Source organism: Arachis stenosperma, chromosome 3 (genome assembly GCF_014773155.1).
Source record: "Arachis stenosperma cultivar V10309 chromosome 3, arast.V10309.gnm1.PFL2, whole genome shotgun sequence".
Classification (NCBI taxonomy): Eukaryota; Viridiplantae; Streptophyta; class Magnoliopsida; order Fabales; family Fabaceae; genus Arachis; species Arachis stenosperma.
The window spans coordinates 33,227,326-33,239,474 of record NC_080379.1 but is presented as its reverse complement, the minus strand read 5'-3'; the positions used below and the strand labels follow the sequence as shown (position 1 = coordinate 33,239,474).

The 12,149-nt window shown below is 40.1% G+C and overlaps 1 non-coding gene across 1 annotated transcript; it reads left to right on the top strand.

Moving 5' to 3' along the window:
• The first annotated feature begins 10,275 nt into the window (after positions 1-10,275).
• LOC130971810 (small nucleolar RNA R71) lies at positions 10,276-10,383 on the top strand. The gene has a single exon (XR_009083018.1). It is a non-coding gene; the product is annotated as a small nucleolar RNA R71 (small nucleolar RNA).
• The last annotated feature ends 1,766 nt before the right edge of the window (positions 10,384-12,149 follow it).

Here is a 12,149-nt window from a genome sequence, read left to right as displayed (position 1 = left end):
CTGTCACTAACGCCCAGTAGGTTACAGGTTTGAAGCACGTCACAGTCATTCAGTCATTGAATCCTACTCAGAATACCACAGACAAGGTTTAGACCTTCCGGATTCTCTTGAATGCCGCCATCAGGTCCTGCCTATACCACGAAGATTCCGATTAAAGAATCCAAGAGATATTCACTAAGCCTCAGATGCTTGTAGAACAAGAGTGGTTGTCAGTCACCTTGTTCATGGGTGAGAATGGTGATGGGCGTCAATCATCACCTTCATCATGTTGAAGAACAAGTGATATCTTGGACAAAGAACAAGCGGAATTGAATGGAAGAACAATAGTAATTGCATTAATACTCGAGGTACAGCAGAGCTCCACACCTTAATCTATGGTGTGTAGAAACTCCACCGTTGAAAATACATAAGAACAAGAGTGATCATTGGTTTCGGCCCCAGAGAGGGAACCTGAAGAACCAAGATGAAAATACAATAGTAAAAGGTCCTATTTATAAGAAACTAGTAGCCTAGGGTGTACAGAGATGAGTAAATGACATAAAAATCCACTTCCGGGCCCACTTGGTGTGTGCTTAGGCTGAGCAATGAAGCATTTTTCGTGTAGAGACTCTTCTTGGCGTTTAACTCCCGTTTTGGTGCCAGTTTGGGCGTTTAACGCTGGGAATTCTGAGGGTGACTTTGAACGCCGGTTTGGGCCATCAAATCTTGAGCAAAGTATGGACTATCATATATTGCTGGAAAGCCCAGGATGTCTACTTTCCAACGCCGTTGAGAGCGCGCCAATTGGGCTTCTGTAGCTCCAGAAAATCCACTTCGAATGCAGGGAGGTCAGAATCCAACAGCATCTGCAGTCCTTTTTAGTCTCTGAATCAGATTTTTGCTCAGATCCCTCAATTTCAGCCAGAAAATACCTGAAATCACAGAAAAACACACAAACTCATAGTAAAGTCCAAAAAAGTGAATTTTAACTAAAAACTAATAAAAATATAATAAAAACTCAACTAAAACTACCAAAAACATACTAAAAACAATGCCAAAAAGCGTACAAATTATCCGCTCATCAGAGTACAAAGGGAAAGTTGGCTTGCCCTTGTTGCAACAAAAATACCAGTAGCTTACAACTAAAACACAGTCGGAAGACAGTTTATATGGATCATCGTGTCTTTTTACCCATGGATCATCCATGGAGAACCAATACAAGGTCTTTAATGGGAAGCAGAAATTAAGATCCCCTCCACCTGTTATAGAAGGACCCGAAATTTTTGAGATGCTACAAAATGCTAAGAATGTCTTTGGAAAGAAGCAAAGTACATCAAGTAGTTTCCCATGGAATTGGAAAAAAAGATCAATTTTCTTTGAATTGCCTTACTGGCACAAGAACCCACTGCGTCACAACTTAGATGTCATACACATAGAGAAGAATATACTTGACAGTGTAATTGAAACTCTCTTGGATATCCCAGGCAAGACAAAGGACCATTTGAATGCTAGATATGACTTAAAAGAAATGGGTATCTGGAAAAATCTTCAACCAAAGGAGGTGAATAATGGCAAGAGCACAAAGTTGGCAAAGGCATGCTTTTCTATGACTGCTGCAGAGAAGTCAGTTTTTTGTGGTGTTTTGAAGACAACAAAGCTACCTGATGGCAGTGCTTCGAATATATCACGCTGTGTACATTTAGGAGAAATAAAATTTTCTGGGTATAAGACCCACGATGCTCACTTTATGCTTCACTATTTACTACCAATACCGATTAAAAGCATCCTTCCTGATCATGTGGCCATTCCATTGATTCGACTAAGTTCCTTTTTTGTCGCTTGTGCAAAAAGTTCATCACACTGGAAGACATAGATTTATTGGAGTTAGAGATTGTGGAAACATTATGCCAGCTTGAGAGGATCTTTCTTCCTAGTTTTTTTGACATAATGGTTCATCTTCCCATTCATTTAGCAAATGAAGTGAGATTGGGAGGTCCGGTGCAGTTTCGTTGGATGTATCCTCCGGAAAGGTACATGTGTACATTAAAGTCGTATGTTCGCAACAGAAGTCGGCCCGAAGGTTCTATTGCAGAGGCATATCTGGCTGAGGAGTGCTTAACTTTCTGCTCAAGATACTTGCATGGAGGTGTGCAAACAAGACTTAATAAGCGGCCTCGGAATGATGATGATCTTATCGAAGACGAAGTTGTGCCATCAAAATTATTTTCTAATAAAGGTCGTTCGCTAGGCGTGGGAAATGGAGAACCAATTAATCTAGATGACAGATCAATTACTCAAGCCCATGTGTATGTATTACACAATTGTGAAGAAGTGGCAGATTATGTTAGGTAACTTAATTAAAATTTTTTTTTATTCCGATCAAGTTCACCCATATTTTTTAGATCAAACCTAACTATTACTAATTATAGAGAGCATGAGGAAGAGGTTAACAATCAACGGGGAACGAAATGGAGAAAAGCAAAAGTTCACAACAAAACGTTCGCGCAGTGGTTTGAAACTCATGCGACGGATCCAAATGTGCCTTTCTGGCTAAAAGAATTATCTCGAGGTCCAAGCTCTGTTACAAGAAGATTTTTTGGATATGTAATTAATGGATACAGGTTTCACACGGTGGAACGTGAGGCAAGGAGAAAAACACAAAACAGTGGTGTCACATTAACTGCTTTAACTTCAAGCTTTGCAAGTGCTAAAGATCAAAGTCCAATCCAAGACAATGTAGCTTATTATGGCAGGTTGTTTGAGATAGTAGAGTTAGACCATTTTGGGCGTTTTAAGGTTGTCTTATTTCGGTGTGAGTGGTACGATGCTGGGAGAGATAAGTATGGTCTTACATTTGTTCACTTCCATAAGAAATGCTTCCAGGATGAACCTTTTATACTAGCATCTCAAGCGCATCAGTGTTTTTATGTGCAAGATCCATATGAACATAACAAACATTATGTTATGGAAACTGTCCCAAGAGACTTATTTAAAACAAGCGACGAATCTGAGTCTGAGGCCCGTCAAACACACTATAGTGAACAACACGACCGTATAACGAGCCCTGTCATACCAGCTGATGATGGTGAACTTATTCTGGAGAGGACTGATTTACGACTCACGGTTATTGAAACGGTTCCCCAAGTGACTTCTGCCCAAGAATATGAGGCAGACTTCATTGGAGATTCTGATTCTGATTGGTCATCCTAAGCAATTTATTGCTTAATATGTACATATGTATACTTAAGTTTTCTTCTTCACATTTTTATTTGTAAGTAATACTTATTTTTTTTGTTAATTTTTCAGTCTCTTACATTTTTCTCATATTGATTTTGATGGGTATATTGACTCTACTTAACTAATTTATTTGTGTAGGAATAAGGAATTTATTGATCTTAAAGCTACATCAAGTAAGAATTTGCTTAGACAATTCGAGGCTAAGAGACAAAGGATTGTGTCTGAACGCAAGAAATATGAAATGGAAGCTGCAGTTGCTAATGACAAGGAGAAAGCTGAGCGAAGGGTGGATGAACCTGAAAGTCAATTGGAGATGCGTGCAACCAAAGGACAGAAGAAATCCACGTCAAAGAGGTTGGATTTTAGTCATCTGCAAAGCACATTCAACTCTATTAGTCATAGGACTAACTCCACGCCTACCACCTTGGAAGTACAGCCAAACATTCCACTGCAACAGCCAGAAAATAAAAAGAGAAAGGAGCTATTGACTATGCCTACTGCTGAGAAAGTCAAGAATGGAGTGCAGGGTGGAAAATCAACACAAGGCTTGAAGAAGTCTAAGCCTACAAACATGAAGGCAGATGAACTTACAAAGAAGCTCGAAGCAATTCGTAAAATGAACAAGGACATGTCAACAAGTCTAAGCCAAGAGCGGAGTTGTCCAAGTTCTACTCAACTCACAATTAACAAAGGGCAGCAGCAGAATATTCAACTCACAGATGAAGATACTCAAACAAAACAAGATGACTGGTGCGCGAAATTGTGAACTATACTTTTTCACAACTCTCATAATCCCTGGTAATGGCTCCAAAAACTTGGTGCGCTCAATACCATGGCATTACACAACTTCGCACAACTAACCAGCAAGTGCACTGGGTCGTCCAAGTAATAAACCTTACGTGAGTAAGGGTCGATCCCACGGAGATTGTTAGTATTGAAGCAAGCTATGGTCATCTTGTAAATCTTAGTCAGGCAAACTCAGATGTATATGGTGATGAACGAAAATAACATAAAAGATAAAGATAGTGATACTTATGTAATTCATTGGTAGGAACTTCAGATAAGCGCATGAAGATGCCTTCCCTTCCGTCTCTCTGCTTTCCTACTGTCTTCATCCAACCCTTCTTACTCCTTTCCATGGCAAGCTCGTATAGGGTCTCACTGTTGTCAGCAGCTACCTCCCATCCTCGCAGTGAAAGCTAATGCTCAATACTCTGTCACAGTACGGCCAATCACCGGTTTGGTTCCCTCCCCTACCGGAATAGAATAACTCTTTTGCGTCTGTCACTAACGCCCAGTAGGTTACAGGTTTGAAGCACGTCACAGTCATTTAATCATTGAATCCTACTCAGAACACCACAGACAAGGTTAGACCTTCCGGATTCTCTTGAATGCTGCCATCAGTTCTTGCCTATACCACGAAGATTCTGATCTCACGGAATGGTTGGCTCGTTTGTCAGGCGAGCACTCGGTTGTCAGGCGATCAACCATGCATCGTGCAATCAGGAATCCAAGAGATATTCACTAAGCCTCAGATGCTTGTAGAACAAGAATGGTTGTCAGTCACATTGTTCATGAGTGAGAAGGATGATGGGCGTCAATCATCACCTTCATCATGTTGAAGAACAAGTGATATCTTGGATAAAGAACAAGCGGAATTTGAATGAAAGAACAATAGTAATTGCATTAATACTCGAGGTACAGCAGAGCTCCACACCTTAATCTATGGTGTGTAGAAACTCCACCGTTGAAAATACATAAGCATAAGGTCTAGGCATGGCCGAATGGCCAGCCTCCCAATAATCTAAGAACTAAAATGTCCAAAGATGATCTAGAGATCTAAAAGTGATCAAAAGATTTCTATACAATAGTAAAAGGTCCTACTTATAGAAAACTAGTAGCCTAAGGTGTACAGAAATGAGTAAATGACATAAAAATCCTCTTCCGGGCCCACTTGGTGTGTGCTTGGGCTGAGCAATGAAGCAATTTCGTGTAGAGACTCTTCTTGGAGTTAAACGCCAGCTTTGGTGCCAGTTTGGGCGTTTAACTCCCATTTAGGTGCCAGTTCCAGCGTTTAACGCTGGGATTTCTTGAGGTGACTTTGAACGCCGATTTGGGCCATCAAATCTTGAGCAAAGTATGGACTATTATATATTGCTGGAAAGCCCAGGATGTCTACTTTCCAACGCCGTTGAGAGCGCGCCAATTGGGCTTCTGTAGCTCCAGAAAATCCACTTCGAGTGCAGGGAGGTCAGAATCCAACAGCATCTGCAGTCCTTTTGAGTCTCTGAATCAGATTTTTGCTCAGGTCCCTCAATTTCAGCCAGAAAATACCTGAAATCACAGAAAAACACACAAACTCATAGTAAAGTCCAGAAAAGTGAATTTTAATTAAAAACTAATAAAAACATACTAAAAACTAACTATATCACATCAAAAACATACTAAAAACAATGCCAAAAAGTATACAAATTATCCGCTCATCACAACACCAAACTTAAATTGTTGCTTGTCCCCAAGCAACTGAAAATCAAATAAGATAAAAAGAAGAGAATATGCAATGAACTCCAAAAACATCTATGAAGATCAGTATTAATTAGATGAGCGGGGCTTTTACTTTTTGCCTCTGAATAGTTTTGGCATCTCACTCTATCCCTTGTAATTCAGAATGATTGGCTTCTTTAGGAACTTAGAATCCAGATAGTGTTAATGATTCTCCTAGTTAAGTATGATGATTCTTGAACATAGCTATTTCTTGAGTCTTGGCCGTGGCCCAAAGCACTCTGTCTTCCCGTATTACCACCGGATACATACATGCCACAGACACATAATTGGGTGAACCTTTTCAGATTGTGACTCAGCTTTGCTAAAGCCCCCAATTAGAGGTGTCCAGGGTTCTTAAGCACACTCTTATTTGCCTTGGATCACAACTTTATTCTTTCTTTTTCTTTCTTTTTCTCTTTCTTTTTTTTTTCGATTTTTTTTTTCGTTTTTTTTTTTGAAATGCTTTTTCTTGCTTCAAGAATCATTTTATTGATTTTTCAGATCCTCAGTAACATGTCTTCTTTTTCATCATTCTTTCAAGAGCCAACATTCATGAACCACAAATTCAAAAGACATATGCACTGTTTAAGCATACATTCAGAGAACAAAAATATTGCCACCACATCAAAATAATTAAACTATTATAAAATTCAAAATTCATGCAATTCTTTCTTTTTTCAATTAGGTACGTTTTTATTGAAGAAAGGTGATGGATTCATAGGACATTCATAACTTTAAGGCATAGACACTAAGACACTAATGATCATAAGACACAAACATGGATAAACATAAAGCATAATTTTCGAAAAACAGAAGAACAATAACAAGGAAATCAAAGAACGGGTCCACCTTAGTGATGGCGGCTCTTTCTTGCTCTTGAAGATCCTATGGAGTGCTTGAGCTCCTCAATGTCTCTTCCTTGTCTTTGTTGCTCCTCCCTCATGATTCTTTGATCTTCTCTAATTTCATGAAGGATGATGGAGTGTTCTTGATGCTCCACCCTCAGTTGTCCCATGTTGGAACTTAGTTCTCCTAGGGAGGTGTTTAGTTGCTCCCAATAGTTTTGTGGAGGAAAATTCATCCCTTGAGGAATCTCAGGGATCTCATGATGAGTGAGATCTCTTGTGTACTCCATCCTTTTCTTGGTGATGGGCTTGTCCTCATCAATGGGAATGTCTCCCTCTATGTCAACTCCAACTGAATAACAGAGGTGACAAATGAGATGAGGAAAGGCTAACCTTGCCAAGGTGGAGGTCTTGTCCGCCACCTTATAGAGTTCTTGGGCTATAACCTCATGAACCTCTATTTCTTCTCCAATCATGATACTATGGATCATGATGGCCCGGTCTATGGTAACTTCGGACCGGTTGCTAGTGGGGATGATTGAGCGTTGTATGAACTCTAACCATCCTCTAGCCACGGACTTGAGGTCATGCCTTCTCAATTGGACCGGCTTTCCTCTTGAATCTTGCTTCCATTGTGCGCCCTCTTCACATATGACTGTGAGGACTTGGTCCAACCTTTGATCAAAGTTGACCCTTCTAGTGTAAGGATGCTCATCTCCTTGCATCATAGGCAAGTTGAACGCCACCCTCACACTCTCCGGACTAAAATCCAAGTATTTCCCCCGAACCATAGTGAGATAATTCTTTGGATTCGGGTTCACACTTTGGTCATGGTTCTTTGTGATCCATGCATTTGCATAGAACTCTTGAACCATCAAGATTTCGACTTGTTGAATGGGGTTGGTGAGTACTTCCCAACCTCTTCTTCGGATCTCATGGCGGATCTCCGGATATTCACCCTTTTTGAGTGAAAAGGGGACCTCGGAGATCACCTTCTTCAAGGCCACAACTTCATAGAAGTGGACTTGATGCACCCTTGAGAGGAATCTATCCATCTCCCATGACTCGGAGGTGGAAGCTTTTGCCTTCCCTTTCCTCTTTTTAGAGGTTTCTCCGGCCTTGGATGCCATAAATGGTTATGAAAAAGCAACGCTTTTACCACACCAAACTTAAAATATTTGCTCGTCCTCGAGCAAAAGAAGAAAGAAGGGAGTAGAAGAAGAAGAAATGAAGAAGAGGGGAGATGGTAGTGTGTTCGGCCAAGAGGGGTAAGAAAGGGTGTTTAGGTTGTGTGAAAATGAAGAGTTGAAGAAGGGTATTTATAGGAGAGAGGGGGGTAAAGGTTCGGCCATGGAGGGTGGGTTTGGGAGGGAAAGTGGTTTGAATTTGAAGGGTGAGGTTGGTGGGGATTTATGAAGGATGGATGTGAGTGGTGAAGAGAAAGATGGGATTTGATAGGTGAGGGGTTTTTGGGGAAGAGGTGTTGAGGTGATTGGTGAATGGGGGAAGAAGAGAGAAGAGTGATGGTAGGGTCCTGTGGGGTCCACAGATCCTGTAGTGTCAAGGAAAAGTCATCCCTGCACCAAATGTTGCTCAAAATCACGTTTTGAGCTATTTCTGGCGTTAAACGCCGGGCTGGTGCCCATTCCTGGCGTTTAACGCCAGGTTCTTGCCCTTTACTGGCGTTTAACGCCAGTCTGGTGCCCCTTTCTGGCGTTAAACGCCCAGAATGGTGCCAGACTGGGCGTTAAACGCCCAACAGCTAGCATTACTGGCGTTTGAACGCCAGTTTCTTCTCCTCCAGGGTGTGCTGTTTTTCTTCCTGTTTTTCATTCTGTTTTTGCTTTTTCATTGTTTTTGTAACTTCTTATGATCATCAACCTACAAAAAAGATAAAATAACAAAAGAAAATAATTAATTATAAAACATTGGGTTGCCTCCCAACAAGCGCTTCTTTAATGTCATTAGCTTGACAGAGGGCTCTCATGGAGCCTCAGAAATGCTTAGAACCGTGTTGAAACCTCCCAACACCAAACTTAGAGTTTGAATGTGGGGTTTCAACACCAAACTTAGAGTTTGGTTGTAGCCTCCCAACACCAAACTTAGAGTTTGATTGTGGGGGCTCTGTTTGGCTCTGTTTTGAGAGGAGCTCTTCATGCTTCCTCTCTATGATGATAGAGGGATGTCCTTGGGCCTTAAACACCAAGGATTCTTCATTCACTTGAATGATCAACTCTCCTCCATCAACATCAATCACAGCCCTTGCTGTGGCTAGGAAGGGTCTGCCAAGGATGATGGATTCATCCATGCACTTCCCAGTCTCTAGGACTATGAAGTCAGTAGGGATGTAATGGTCTTCAATCTTTACCAAAACATTCTCTACAAGTCCATGAGCTTGTTTTCTTGAGTTGTCTGCCATCTCTAATGAGATTCTTGCAGCTTGCACCTCTAAGATCCCTAATTTCTCCATTACAGAGAGGGGCATGAGGTTCACACTTGACCCTAAGTCACACAAGGCCTTCTTGAAGGTCATGGTGCCTATGGTACAAGGTATAAAAAACTTCCCAGGATCCTGCCTCTTTTGAGGCAGTTTATGCCTAGACAAGTCATCCAGTTCTTTGGTGAGCAAGGGAGGTTCATCCTCCCAAGTCTCATTTCCAAATAACTTGTCATTTAACTTCATGATTGCTCCAAGATATTTAGCAACTTGCTCTTCAGTGACATACTCATCCTCTTCAGAGGAAGAATACTCATCAGAGCTCATGAATGGCAGAAGTAAGTCCAATGGAATCTCTATGGTCTCATTTTGAGCCTCAGATTCCCATTGGAACTCAGAGGAGATTGGTACACGCCCACTGAGGTCTTCCTCAGTGGCGTCCTCCTCCTCTCTTTCCTCTCCATATTCGGCCATGTCTATGGCTTTGCACTCTCCTTTTGGATTTTCTTCTGTATTACTTGGGAGAGTGCAAGGAGGGAGTTCAGTAACTTTCTTGCTCAGCTGACCCACTTGTCCTTCCAAATTTCTGATGGAGGACCTTGTTTCATTCATGAAACTTTGAGTGGTCTTTATTAGATCAGAGACCATTGTTGCTAAGTCAGAAGTATTCTGCTTAGAACTCTCTGTCTGTTGCTGAGAAGATGATGGAAAAGGCTTGCTATTGCTAAACCTGTTTCTTCCACCATTATTGTTATTGAAACCTTGTTGAGGTCTCTCTTGATTCTTCCATGAGAGATTTGGGTGATTTCTCCATGAAGAATTATAGGTGTTTCCATAGGGTTCTCCTAGGTAATTCACCTCTTCCATGGAAGGGTTCTCAGGATCATAAGCTTCTTCCTCAGATGAAGCATCCTTAGTACTGTTTGGTGCATTTTGCATTCCAGACAGACTTTGAGAAATCAAATTGACTTGTTGAGTCAATATCTTGTTCTGAGCCAGTATGGCATTCAGAGTGTCAATCTCAAGAACTCCTTTCTTCTGATTAGTCCCATTGTTCACAGGATTCCTTTCAGAAGTGTACATGAATTGGTTATTTGCAACCATTTCAATCAATTCTTGAGCTTCTGCAGGCGTCTTCTTCAGATGAAGAGATCCTCCAGCAGAGCTATCCAAGGACATCTTAGATAGTTCAGTGAGACCATCATAGAAAATACCTATGATGCTCCATTCAGAAAGCATGTCTGAAGGACATCTTCTGATTAATTGTTTGTATCTTTCCCAAGCTTCATAGAGGGATTCTCCATCCTTCTGTCTGAAGGTTTGGACTTCCACTCTAAGCTTACTCCATCTTTGTGGTGGAAAGAACTTTGCCAAGAAGGCATTGACTAGCTTTTCCCAAGAGTCCAGGCTTTCTTTAGGTTGAGAATCCAACCATATTCTAGCTCTGTCTCTTACGGCAAAAGGGAATAGCATCAGTCTATAGACCTCAGGGTTAACCTCATTAGTCTTGACTGTGTCACAGATTTGCAAGAATTCAGCTAAGAACTGATGAGGATCTTCCATTGGAAGTCCATGGAACTTGCAATTCTGTTGCATTAGAGAAACTAATTGAGGCTTAAGCTCAAAGTTGTTTGCTCCAATGGCAGGGATAGAGATGCTTCTCCCATAAAAGTCGGGAGTAGGTGCAGTAAAGTCACCCAGCACCTTCCTTGCATTGTTGGCATTGTTGTTGCTTTCGGCTGCCATGGGTTCTTCTTCTTTGAAGAATTCGGTCAGGTCCTCTAAAGAGAGTTGTGCTTTAGCTTCTCTTAGCTTTCGCTTCAAGGTCCTTTCGGGTTCAGGGTCAGCTTCAACAAGAATGCCTTTGTCTCTGCTCCTGCTCATATGAAAGAGAAGAGAAAAAGAAAATGTGGAATCCTCTATGTCACAGTATAGAGATTCCTTGAAATGTCAGAGGAAAAGAGAAATAGAAAGAAGAAGGAGAAGAAGAATTCGAACTTTAATTAGATAAGGTTCGAATTGTGCATTTAGAAGGAGTGGTACTCCACAAATAGAAGGATGTGAGAAGGAGGGAAGAGGATTTTCGAAAATTCAATTAAAAGATTTTGAAAACATTTTGAAAATTTGATTGATAATTTTCGAAAATTAAAAGTGAAAAAGAAATCAAGTGATTTTTGAAAAAGATTTTGAAATTAGAAATTAAAAAGATTTGATTGGAAACTATTTTGAAAAAGATGAGGTTAAAAAGATTTGATTGAAAAGTTATGGTTTTAAAAAGATGTGATTGAGAAGTTATGATTTGAAAACAATTTGAAAAGATATGATTTGAAAACAATTTGAAAAGATGTGATTTTTTTTTTAAAAAAAAATTGATGACTTGCCTAACAAGAAAAGATATGATTCAAACATAAAACCTTCCTTAATAGAAAAGGCAAAAAATGTTCAATCAAATCATTAATTGTTAGTAAGTATCTTTGAAAAAGGAAAGAAATTGATTTTGAAAACATTTGATTGAAAAGATATGATTTGAAAAAGATTTGGTTTTGAAAAACTTTGAAAACTTGAAAAAAAATTGATTTGAAAACAAAATCTTCCCCCTAGCACCATCCTGGCGTTAAACGCCCAGAATGGTATACATTCTGGCGTTTAACGCCCAAAATGCTACCTTTTTGGGCGTTAAACGCCCAACCAGGTGCCCTGGCTGGCGTTTAAACGCCAGTCTGCCTTCTTCACTGGGCATTTTTGAATGCTCAGCTTTTTCTGTATAATTCCTCCGCAGTGTGTTCTGAATCTTCAATCCCTTGTATCATTGACTTGAAAAGACACAAATTAAAAATATTTTTGGATTTTTAATAATTAAAATGCAACAAGAATCAAATAACAATGCATGCAAGACACCAAACTTAGCAGTTTGTATACTACTGACACTAATGAACTGAAAATGCATATGAGACACACAAAATACTCAAGTCAATAGAAATTAAAGATCAAAACAAGAAATATATGCATGGATTCGAAAAATGTAACAAAAACATGCATTTGACACCAAACTTAAGATGAGACTCTAGACTCAAACAAGAAATATTTTTGGATTTTATGATTTTGCA